At 28.8% G+C, this 12937-nt stretch overlaps 1 long non-coding RNA gene across 1 annotated transcript in view; it reads left to right on the top strand.

Annotated features, from left to right (window-relative positions):
* The window catches only part of LOC142325824 (uncharacterized), a 193586-nt gene extending 182505 nt beyond the window's left edge, over nt 1–11081 (top strand). The window contains exon 6 of the long non-coding RNA XR_012756595.1: nt 10978–11081. This is a non-coding gene — a long non-coding RNA (uncharacterized LOC142325824). The remainder of the gene's footprint in view (nt 1–10977) is intronic.
* The last annotated feature ends 1856 nt before the right edge of the window (nt 11082–12937 follow it).

Raw genomic sequence — 12937 nt, 5'->3', positions numbered from 1 at the left:
ATTAAAAAGAAATATGTTGGTTTTACCACGATGGAGCTCCGGCATATTTCAGTCAGTGTATTTCCTCCATGAAAAGTGGATAGGCCACGGAGGGCCAGTGCTCTGGCCTGCCCGATCACCTGACTTAAACCCTCTTGACGTAGTCTATATGTGGGCCATCTGAAACATATTATTGTTATTAAACTCAACGTTCTTCAACAAAGGATCCAAAATGAATTTCAAGAAATTACGAATACTCCTGTAATTTTAGAACGGTTAAGACAGTGGAGACTTGTGTAATTTCTAATGGTGAACACTTAATGGTGAACATCTATGATAACTTCTAACAGTTGTTAAGTGTTTAAGTACACCTAATGTTCTACAATTATTAACGTAAGATTACCACAGGTAGTTGTTTTATTTTTTTAATTTTAGGTCTATTATTTTGAGAAAATTATTACTTAATTTGATATTAATTTACAGTACTAGAATTAATAATTAATAAATACAATTAATATTTTATCGAATTGAACGTAAAGTGAAGGATATGAAAACAGACACAAAATTACATAAATTTCCTGCCATAACTCGGCTATTTGTTAACCGACTTAAAAAAATAAAATGTCATTTTGTTCAAAATAAAGGGCTTAATATTTTATAGAATTAACAAAAATTTTGATAAAATTAATATTTACGGAGATATAACGGATTTAAAAATAAACATGGCTGCCATATTGTAAATTGCGAAGGTATTTAATTCCTGGTTTTTTGCTAATTTTAAAACTTTATTACCAAGACCCTTAACAATTTTTATTACGATTCCTCTGTCCGAACTTGAGATATAAAGTTTTATATAAAAATAACAAAATGCTGACAGGGGAAGAACGAAGGAGAAATCGCCATTTTTCCTATGGATACTTATTGTTTAATTTTACAAGTAGAATCCGAAAAGATATAGCCAGCCCACCATTTTACAAACACTCTGTATAATAAATAATATTTAAAAATGCAATTCTTATATTTTTATAAACAACAAATATTTAAATTAACTATATTTTTTTAGAGATGTCTTATAAAACAAAAGCTGGCGTTTCATGATTTTTCCGGTTATATTAATAATAAAATTAAAGTTAAAGTTTTATAAACAAAAACATTTTTGTATTCTTTTTTTTAGTGGTAGGGAATAAATATTGAGAAATCGTTTTCTAAAAACATTCAAATTAAGGTTAAACTTAAAATATTAGCTTAAGTAAAGTTTTCCCCAAATCTAAAAACCCCGTTCAGTAAAGACTAAATAACAAAAAAGAATTTTCAAAAATATTTTTCTGCATTTTAGGTTCCTAGTTATAATTAAAAAAAAACCCCAAAAAACTAGATATTTTTGATAGCACTATATATGAAGTATAAACTTTCAAAAACTCTGAAAAACATTTAAACCGAAGGTAGGTACAGCAAAAAAACCAAAAAAAGAATTTTAATTTTAAGAGGTGGGTTCTTTTGAAAAATTTTTTTTTATTATACTCGTATATTCACTGAAGGTAACAATTTGTTTTAATAAAGTTTTTTCTAAAATGTCTCTGAAGAAAATTGGTTTTTCGCGATATCCCCCATCCTCCTTAAACGATTTTGAAAAAAAATTAATACGATCAGAACCCCTTATATATAAATATTTTAATCGAATTTGAAGAAAATCGGTTAGATCAATATTGAAATATAAGAACAAAAATAGTGTTTCCCACATACATACGCACATACACAAATAATGTTTTTTCGTTTACATGGACTAGTTGAATCTTAAAACGTATAGATTTGCAAAAACCTGATACCTCATTTTTGATACCATTACCTTACATTTTCCTTTGAACTTCCACATAACTATTCCGGCTGCATTTTCTGGGAACGTAATAAAATAAATATTGATCGGTTTTTATAAAATACAAGAATTTGTTTCTGAAAAAGTGGTAAAACTTTTAACATTTTAGAATTATTAAAACGTCGCCCGTTTAACGCCTACGGTTTTATCTTCAGTTATTATCTGTTCAGTGTTATGCTGTTTATAAACAAGCGAATTAAAATGGTACTCTAAAGATTTTATTATTATTGAGTTATCAGGGACCCGAATTTTAACGATTTTTAATGATGAGACTTGAATGATGAAACAATGCTACAACTCAAATGCAGTTTATTATACTTGTATTTTACGAATCAGTCGGTAATTAGTTTTCTCTAATTGTTGAATCATTACAGACGTTAAAATAAGCTAAGTTAATTTCGAATCTATTGTAGGACTATGTAGATACAGGAAGTTAAAATTTATAAACTAATAATCCATTTCAAATGAATGTACGTATTATTCATAGCGCTGTATATCATAAAACACCTGTAAAGGATTTTTTTACTTAAATTAAAATTCTTAATTAACCGATTTAAAAAAAAGAGAACGTTCAAGTCAACCCGTAAAATTTTTATTTATTTATTATTTTTAATGAATGTTCAGACCTTAAGAGACCAAATTTATCGATTTTGTAGTTTCCTTTTTTATTCTGTCGGGAAAGTTTATGTAGCAATCTTGTAAGTTAACTGAAAATGAAGGTTTTTAAATAAAAACTAATAATATCTATATAATAAAAATATTCTGGTACTTAGATGAATTGAGATATTTTTAATTCGTTGTCATTATCAAATGTTGGGTAATAGTCTAACGTAATTGTGATACTAGAATTATTTTCACAGAAAACTTCAAGAAAATTGATCGGAAAACTTGAAATAAAGAAAGATATTTCCATGTTGCAGTCAACTAGCTCATGCATTACGAATATAATAGCCGATTATATGAATTTTTTTTCTTTTTTTTAAATATTTTTATTTATAGTCGCATCAACAATTAAAGTCATTGGCGACTTAGTGTAATATAACTGTACCGGTAAATGTGTAGTTTTCCAACAAACTTAGACCAACGATTCCTGAGAAGTGTGATTAATTGAAACCCAACCGCCAAAGAACAACGGTCTAGTATTCAAATCCGAATAAAAGCAATTACGTTTATTAGAATTTGATTCTGAGAACTTTCGATTTTCAAATCGGCTGATTAACGACGATGAGTTTACCGCTAGACCAACACGACTGGTTAATTTTTTTTATTAAAAATACAAGTTTATTGCCTTTTTGCTTTTCATGCACAGATATTTTTTGTTTTTTATAAGTCTTCCAGACTTATTTTAAATTGAAATGAAAACTAAAATATAAATAAATAAAATAAAATGAAAAACAAATGCGAATCCAAAAAAATAATATAAAAAAATTAAATATAAAAATATAAGCATTGACTGTTTTTACTTCCTTGCACGAAGTAAAGTAAATATTGTCATCGCTAATCATTTCGATTTTCATATTTCAACGGAAATATCTAATTTTACCATCCCTGAATTCATTTTGACTACTTACAGCGTGACGTCTGTACGTACATGCGTATGTGACGGGGTACGTCTGTACGTATGTATGTTTGTATGTTTCTCACGTAACTCAAAAACGATTAGCCGTAGGATGTTGAAATTTTGGATTTAGCACTGCTGTAACATCTAGTTGACATCTCCCTTTTTGATTGCAATCGAAACTAAAATTAAAATTTTAATTAATGAAATATTTGGATCATAAATGGAAGGCACATCGGTTCGAATCAGACTTCATCTCTTTTTGTTATTTTTTAACTTTTATATTTTTTTTTAAGTTAAATATATTGATTTAATAATTATTATTAACCCGTGATTGTAAAAAAATTACAATAAATAATAATTCAATTTTAATAAAAAAAAGAAATGGAAAAGAAATTAGTGAAATAAAATTTTATGTACTTTTAAAAATGTGTAAATGTAATTTAATAGGCATTCCATATCTGTATATTAATTAAATATTAAAATTTAGAATAGCATTATTTTTGGAATTTCTTAACAAATTCATATAAAATTTGTATATTTATTTTTAAAAAAAAAAACATTTTATTTAATTGTTTGGCAGAAAAATATAATACAGTTTTGAATTGTATTCAATTTAAAGTGATTGCTGAATTTTTTTTTCACTTGTGCGTAATATGCACAAGATTTCTTGTGTGTTTAAATAAAAGTTAATAATTAAACTATTCCGTTTAATGAATTCCTGTATACCGGTTACAAATATTAATTTTGACCTTACGGTGTAGAATAATCGGTTTTTATTATTGGATTAATTGGTAAACAATTTATTTAAAGAATAATCAAGGGAATTTTACTCTAACTTAATATTTCCGGCAAGATTGTCGAATTAATAATCGTATAAATATTTGATATTAATAAAAACTAATATTCCAGCAATCGTATAACTGCACACTTTTTAAAGGAATTGGAGGTTCGTACCTCACTTTCAAATGAAATAAATTTAGATGAAGTACAGCAAAAAATTTGTGTACGTAATTTAATAGGCGTACAAAGAAGTCACGTGGTGTCCACATCAGATTTCTTTAAATTTCATCTTTGAAGTCAGCGCTAAATTAAGAGTTTGTGAAGTGCTTCGTGGTGGTTGTTTTTAACGTCAAAATTAGACATTTTTGAAGAAATTAGATATTTTTCGATTCCAAAATTTGAAATTTTTAAAAACTGAATAAATTAAATGTAAGTCTTTGTAAATAGCATTTAAATTTAAAAATAGTTTAAACGATATTTAATCTTGGTTTTTATATTTGCATATTTGCAGCGGTTTATTATAAACAAAAACAGAAGGTACTCTTTGGAATGTTTGCAGTCAGAATTTTTCGACGATTTACTTTGATATCGGTTGTATTTTTGGTTTAATTGAATTAATAAATTGCATTTTTAATCGATGTGATTTTTTTATTTAGGTTGAAAAAAATAAACGTTTATACAACATTTAAAAAGTGTAAAAAAATATTTCTAACTTCAAACGAACGGTTTTTCCGTTCATACTAAGTCGGTTTGCTGTAAACCAACGCTCTGTTCTTTTACATAATAGCATGTTTTTCATGTTTACCATTCATTTCATTTATAGTCTAGTTTTCATTTACAAACATTCTGAATATACCACCTGAGTTTCATTGTATTATTTTACATTTTCATGTTATTTCATACTTTAAAGATTATACTAAATAATCGTTATTTTGTAAGGATGTAAAGGGTTATGCCTTATTTTAGGAAGGAAAGAAAATAATTGTGAATGCTTATCGTGAAACCGTTTTATATGTAAGAAAAAAAGTTCGGATGATAAAAATGTCTTTAGAGTCTCATGTCAGACGACTGTGCAATTGAATTTGAAAAGCTTAAGTTGAAGTAGAGGCTCAACTTTAATCATTTTTTTCGGGTTTGACACGGCAAAGTTTGTATCGCTTGGATTATTTCACCTTTCGTGCTCCTTTGGGATCCCTTGACACATGCAAGAAATGTCAGTAAGACGCGGGAACGAAAATGTCGCTCGAGTTGCCAACTAGACTCTTTCACGCTTTCCGTTACGACCAACCCCGTGCGCTCGCTTCGCCCGTCAATCACCAGCTAGTCACCTGCCGTAGAAAACATTCTTAACCTCCTTCCACCGCTCTTACGTACGGCTCGCTGCACACTGTCACTTAAGTATCCCGTTCTCCTTTACAAAAGTACTCTTATTTTAATAACACCGTTCTTCGCAGTGCCTTTACAACTAGATAATGTTAAGTTATATATCCTTTAAAAAAAAAGGGAATAATTTAACCAAAATGGAGTAACATTAACGTTTAAAAATCGTTTTATGTAATTCATTCTTAATTCTTACGATCGCAATTTTACGTAGTTCTGATAATTAACTCGAATTATATAAAGCGCACTGATAATTGGTTTCAAGTTAAACTTTCAATCGAGTCTAACTAAACTGAAAACTTGAAACTGAGGTTCTAGTTAACGGTTTTAAAATAATTTTTTATTAAATATAACGTTTTTTATACATTTTACACGGTCGACAACCTAGAACATGAATCGGTAATGACGGTGACTTTCGCGGATGGTACAATACTAGCCGTAGTAAAGAAATATATGTTCAAATTTAATATTAAACGGAAAAAATATCGCCTAACTAGAATATGTGAAAAAATAGTTGAGAATAAGTCTGGAAGTACGTGTTAAATGATGAAAGTAAGAATAAAACGAAAATAAAATTAAACCGGGTCAGTTATTTTTGCTAGTCGGCAATAAATCAAAGATCTCCTTAGAAAAAATATTCTAATGCGTAAAATTGTATTAAAATATTAGGAAATGCGGGATACACTTTTTTGAGAACGGCAGTATTATAAAATCTTGAAATATTTAAAAGTTTTCAGTCAAAATTATTGAGACTATTCTACGGTGTCCTGTGGTACATCACACAAAAAATATTATTTAATAATTTTAAAATCCTGACGGTAGAAGAAGGAATTACCCAAAGTGAAAAATACTTCCAAAATTCAGAAACATAATTATTTAATGAAATCAACTTAGAGAAACATCAATATTTAATATTATATTATATTATTAAAATAATTATATTATACATTATAATATAAAATATTTATATTATTATAATATTTCAGTATTCAACCTTCTAGACAACAGCCTCGATAATTACAGATTAAAACGTATAAAAAAGATTGATATGCCATTCACATTGTTTTAAATAATCATCATCCAACATTCTAATTATATATACTCGTATATAATTTTATTTTCCGTCCGGATCACCAAAGATTACGTTTGCATAATAGTTTTTCTCTGTTGTTTTTCTATCTCGGTCCACTTTTTTCCTATACTCCTCTTATCTTTCTACTCTGGAAACTTAGATTCTTTGATTAATTTTCTAAATCGGTCTCTATTTTAACAGGTTTCTTTGGAGAATTTTAAAGTTTTAGGATCGTTTTTTACTTCTTTAAACAGGGTATTTTTAGTAGTTCTACTGTTATAAAAGGTAAATATTTGTTTTGTTAATCTGTTTTCGCTCATTTTCTATAAATACCCATAAAATTATAATTTTCTTCCCCCGAATGATGTTTTTATTTTTTCTGTATTTTTATAAATCTCTTTTTCACTTTTTAGTTTATAAATTTGGTAAATATATATATATATATATTTCTTTTGTTTTTTGTTTTATTTACACTTAGTTTCCTGAATAATGAAACTGTAATTAAATTGTACAGTTTGTAATATTGACGCGAAAGGGAGGCATAAACGTTTAAGCAACGTATAAAAAATAAAATTATAACTAGCGTAAGAAAGTACAAAAATTCGAAAATTAACTGTTAAGAACAAAAAGAGTTATATTGTAACACAACTTGACATAGGTATAGAAAACGATAAAATTAAATGGTTGACAAAACAGAAAAAGCAATTAAGCATAACAAAAATTGACACAAGTAGTACACGAGAAAAAAGAAGACATATAACATAAAATACGTAGTAATTGTTATATAAATATAAAAAATAAATTTTAAATTTATTTAAAAAAAGTTTTTGTTCTTGACAGAACGTAGTCGTTGACTTATGACTTAGCATTATGCTAATAACATACAAACGCGGGAAATCACTTTAATTTCATCAGTAAATTTTATTTATTTTGATAAAATACATAAAAAGCCTATTTAAAAGTATAATAAACGTATATAACGACGAACCAAACCAAATTTTATAAAAAAAAGTCTTTATTTTTTTAGCTGTTCCTTATTTATTAAGGTTCTTTGTTTAACTTATTTGTTAGGTGTGTCGTTACAAAAGTTTAGTTCATTTCTAAATAACCCACCGGGTTGGTCTAGTGGTTAACGAGTCTTCCCAAATCAGCTGATTTGGAAGTCGAGAGTTACAGCGTTCAAGTCCTAGTAAAGCCCAGATATTTTTACACGGATTTAAATACTAGATCGTGAATACCGGTGTTCTTTGGCGGTTGGGTTTCAATTAACCACACATCTCTGGAAACGTCGAACTGAGAATGGACAAGACTACACTTCATTTACACTCATACATATCATCCTCTGAAGAATTATCTAAACGGTAGTTACCGGAGGCTAAACAGGAAAAAGAAAGAAAGAAGTTCATTTCTAAATAATCCTCATCACCGATCGTTATGAATAAAATTACAAGCAAAACAAACAATAGAGGGTAAAATAAATGTACGTTCTACCTTGCCTACTGAAAAGTAATAAATTTTATTTAAAGTGACCGGTACGCTAGATTTAAATTAGTTAAATATTTATGTCAGTTTTTTTTTGTGACTAATAAAAGAGACCAGTCATTTCGGAATATTGCATTGTAATTTCCAATTAATAACGCATCGCCAAACTTCGTAAGTAGAGTGATGAGTAATTTCTGTTCACTGAACGAAATTGACTACTGCTTATGTCCGTGCTAACACCACCAAAACGTAGGTGATATTGATGTTTTTCAAAAGTGATCATCTTCACTTTGTTCACCACAGGAACTGCGTATAGACGTAATATGATATAATATAGAAATACATCAATTTACAAAACATTTCAGTTATTTAATTTCAAAAGTCTGTAAAAACTGCGTTCAGCGTATTATCAAAATGTTTGTTGTATCGCACAAAAGTACAGGATAAATCAAATTACTTTTTTTAAATGATCTTCCTTTGTGTTTTATTTATTTACTACAGAAATAAATGATAATTATAAATCTTGTCTTGAAATTATCTTTTATTTATAACTTAATTATTTATTATTCATTAATATCATATAACAAACTATTAATTCAAGATTACCTACATTGAACAGTAAATTTTTTTGTTGTTTGTTGTTCATCAATATTATAACTCTTACTCTTAACGCAGGACGTTAAAGAGTTAAAGGCTTTTAGAAGAGAGTTTTTTTAGAGTAAAAGAGACTTAAAACTTTTTATATACGGTTTATAAAAATATTAGATATACAAGTATAAATTTAGAAGATATAATTTTTGTTAAATATCAGTAGACAGCTAAGGGAATATGTAATTGTGTGTGTAGTGTACATGCGTGCGTGAGCGCGCGCGCGCGTTTAATTGCAATCTTAATTTTAAACGGTGAAAATAATTTCATTTGTGATTCCTTGTTTATATTGTGTAAATGCGCGCGCCAATGTGTGTGTGTGTGTGTGTGTGTGTGTGTGTGTGTGTGGGTGTACTGTGATTTTATTTAATTTTAAGACTCCAAAAAAATAGATAACAATAATATTGTACAGTTTTTACTGTTTATCATCAATTACTCAAGAAAAAGTTTAATGACAATTATAAAAAACTATATTTCAAAATTTGGCAAATACATGAATTTCTTTGTGAGAGTAGTATTTTTTAGGAATTACGCATGAATAGCGAATAAATTTAATTTATCTGGAAATAGAAGATGACCGTTTTCAAATTTAAGAAATATTAGCTTTACGTTCAATTGAAATTTTACCTGTCAATCATCTTAACAAAATAAGAAGTTTTTTAACATTTACTCTCCCTTAAACTTTCTAAATATTTTTATTGATAAAATAATTGAATTTTATCTGTGTATGTTGTAATCCATTACGATTTCAAATAGGTCGAAATATGACTTTTTGTAACATTTAGACGAATAATGGAAATAAAAAAATTTATTTTACGTACAAGAAGACCGACTTTTCGTTATTTCATTTTCTATAGTTTTTTGCGCAACAAGAAATTAATTGAGAAAACTAAAAGAGGAATAATCTTTTATTTTTATATAATATTAAAATACGTTAACTGTTTATAAGCAATTTAAATTATTATAACCATAATTTTATGAAATAATTAAAAATAACGAGTATACCCTACGCACAAGCATCAAATTTCAACCCACTACTGTGATTCACTGCATAAACGCGTATGAAAAAGCACCAGTTAAAGACAACATAACCTCAAATTCAGTTATCTTTGTTGTCTACCTTAAATTGAGTATATCTGAAGAACCATTCTACAATTCTTCATCAAATTTTTACATGCACAACCTCAGATGCATTACTACAGCATATCTAAAATTCAATGAAACTGGTCTAGTAGTTAGGAAATTAACACTTCACTTCAGTAGAAGTGTAAATTACCTCAAAGCAAAGAAAATTCACCTCCCAATCCGACTGTGCTACCTAAAGTAATATACCGTACTTTTCTTTGAAAACTCGGTAATAATAAGCGTTTCATATTCTTTGCTGTAAACAAAGTAAATTTTCATAGAAATTTTAATAAATTGAAAGCTAATTTACAACGTATAAGCATTTGCAAGCAGGTTGGAGTTGAAAAGGGAACATCGATTCGAAGAAGTAAAAAAGTTCGAAAAATGGAATATTTCGTCTATGAATACCTAACGATAGGACCTATGAAATTCATGGAGTTAAGAGCACTACGTACGAAATTATAACTTAAAAAGAAGGTTTGCTAATTTTTCTCAAAAATCAATCGGCATACGACGGATTAACGGCCCTACAGAACATCAAAGATAAAAGAAGTTGTGATTGTAGATTGGAATGTTGGCGTATTTTGAGATAACGGGACCAGGTAGATTATCAGAAAGCCGCTGGAGTGAAAAATCGATTAAAATTCTGAATACAGAAGTTATTTGAATTTTCTATTACGACATAACTGAAAAACGACATGTTTTTATTATTTTTATTAACCGATATATTGTTGGGGCAAAATACCACTTTTACATATGCATACGTGCATGTTTACAAACCGCTTAAAAATAATTTTAATGAGAGGGGCCTTATCGCTTTAAACATTTAAAGTGAAATAGCACATATTACTAAGATTTCAATCCACGATTTACTAAGTTTAATTCTAAAAATTTATTCTAAAAATACCGGCCGTTTTAAAAACTGAATACAAAATTATATTAAACTACATATATTTAGAGTATGTGTTTTGATTTATATACGTATTATTGCATATCAAAATCTCACCGTACGGTATTTCTTCAGAGAAGGAATGAACATGATATGTATGAATGTAAATGAAATGTAGTCTTGTATAGTTTCAGGTCGACCGTTCCTGAGATGGTGGTTAATTGAAACCCAACCACCAAAGAACACCAGTATCCAGGGTTTAATATTCAAAGCCGATAATTGGCTACAGGTAACTTATTCAAATAAATTATGTAATTAATTAAATTGAGTCTTTACGCTTAAACCTCAATGTACAATTGTTTACCTCTGACTCGGTTTGATTTATACAGCATGTTAAAATATTACTACACGAAAAATTACGCTGTAAAATAACATTCTCCCTCAGTTTAAACTTTAGTGTTCACAAATCAGTACAATTTTAATAGCTACATATATTCAGAAAAATTTCAACACGAACTTTGTTAGAAGATCCGCAGGTAGGCGCATCGGTTCTGCAGTTTAAGGTAACACTGTTACATACAGACGTAAAAAACAGAACATTTACGCAGGCATTCAGATTATTAATTATATATTATTACTTTCGATTTTTAATTAACATACATGGACATCTTTGTTACAATACATATAAACCAAGAATTTTGTTTAGGAACCGTAAATCACGTTAGCAATCATTTTGATTTTTTGGTGAAAATATACGCAGTATTAATTTGGTTGGGCACATACCATATCCTGATAACCATAAACTTTAAAGCGATAATGTAATGTTATACAGTGTAATTTTACAGCCGGGTTGGATTATCATATTGAAAATAAGGATTGTTTGTCTCTAAGCCTGTTTTTCCGGATTTCTGTCGTTTTTAGTGCGGTAATACTTTTATTAAGAATATTATGTTACGTGAAATTTCATTACCTTGATTCACTTTTTCCTTAAATGTTTGAACAATGACGTTTTTACCGCATTAACATCAGTAAATCTATTCGTTAATTTTTTTAGTAATTTTATTTTCATTACGATTTACGAAATTTAAAATCGATTCCCGGACGTTTTCCAGAATGGCATTTTCCGACGACCAAAATCCCCAATTACAAAAATTCAGATTTCCCGAAGGTATTGTTCCCGAAAATAAAAAAAAAATAAGCACAATTGTGAATGAAATTTCGGTATATTTATATGGAAAAATGTATAAAAATTAAGTAACAATATTTTGTGCAAGAGACTGTGTGCAGATCTACTTTTTACTATGGATATTTTTCAACAATGTTTTGAATTTGTTGCCATTTCTTCGTCGGCGCAGTTTTAAATACTCTATTAATACTGTTGAATTAAGCTTGGGTAGAGTCGTTAAAGCTGCGCAGTGGATGCTGGTATGGTGATATATTAGGACCTTTTAAAACGACTCCACTCAAACTAGTTATAACACAAGCGGTACATTCCTTCATTCGCAAACGCTTACAGTCCCAGTATGCAACGCTCTTGTTTATTTTTGACTGTAAGTAAATGTATTCGTCGATAACTAATTTTGCTACACCCACAACTGTTGCTTGAGCCATTATAAATATTATAGATTTACTTGCAGAAGCAAAAAAATGTAGTCGTAAAAGATACGAGAAATCTGTGTGTATTGTTTTTACAAATATATTTATATATTTTTCAAGCAATTTCTTCCAGATTTGGGTTCATAGTATTGGCAAATGCAGTTACTGTTATCGGCTTGCCAGCCCTGCAGCTGCAAATGTAAATATAAGTGTACCGGTAAACATGCAATCCTGAGCAGACTCAGGTCGACCACTCCTAAGACGTGTGGTTAATTGAAACCCGACCACCAAGGAACACCGATATCCGCAGTCTAGTATTCAAATTCATATAAAGACAACTTAGCCTTTACAAGGGCTCTAACCTTAGAACTCTCGAGTTCGTTAAACAGCTGATTTTGGGATGACGAGTTTAACCGCTGGCCTTATCCGGCCGGGTTTTAGAAATTTATGGTAAATAAACATTAATGTCGGTATAAATCTGAATAGAAAAGCTGGAGATAAGATCGAACAAAATTATTTGCGTAATTTGAATGATTCAGGAATCAGTATATT

This window comes from Lycorma delicatula, chromosome 5 (assembly GCF_047948215.1).
Source record: "Lycorma delicatula isolate Av1 chromosome 5, ASM4794821v1, whole genome shotgun sequence".
In the NCBI taxonomy this organism is placed as follows: domain Eukaryota; kingdom Metazoa; phylum Arthropoda; class Insecta; order Hemiptera; family Fulgoridae; genus Lycorma; species Lycorma delicatula.
This window is presented reverse-complemented; position numbering and strand designations above follow the sequence as displayed.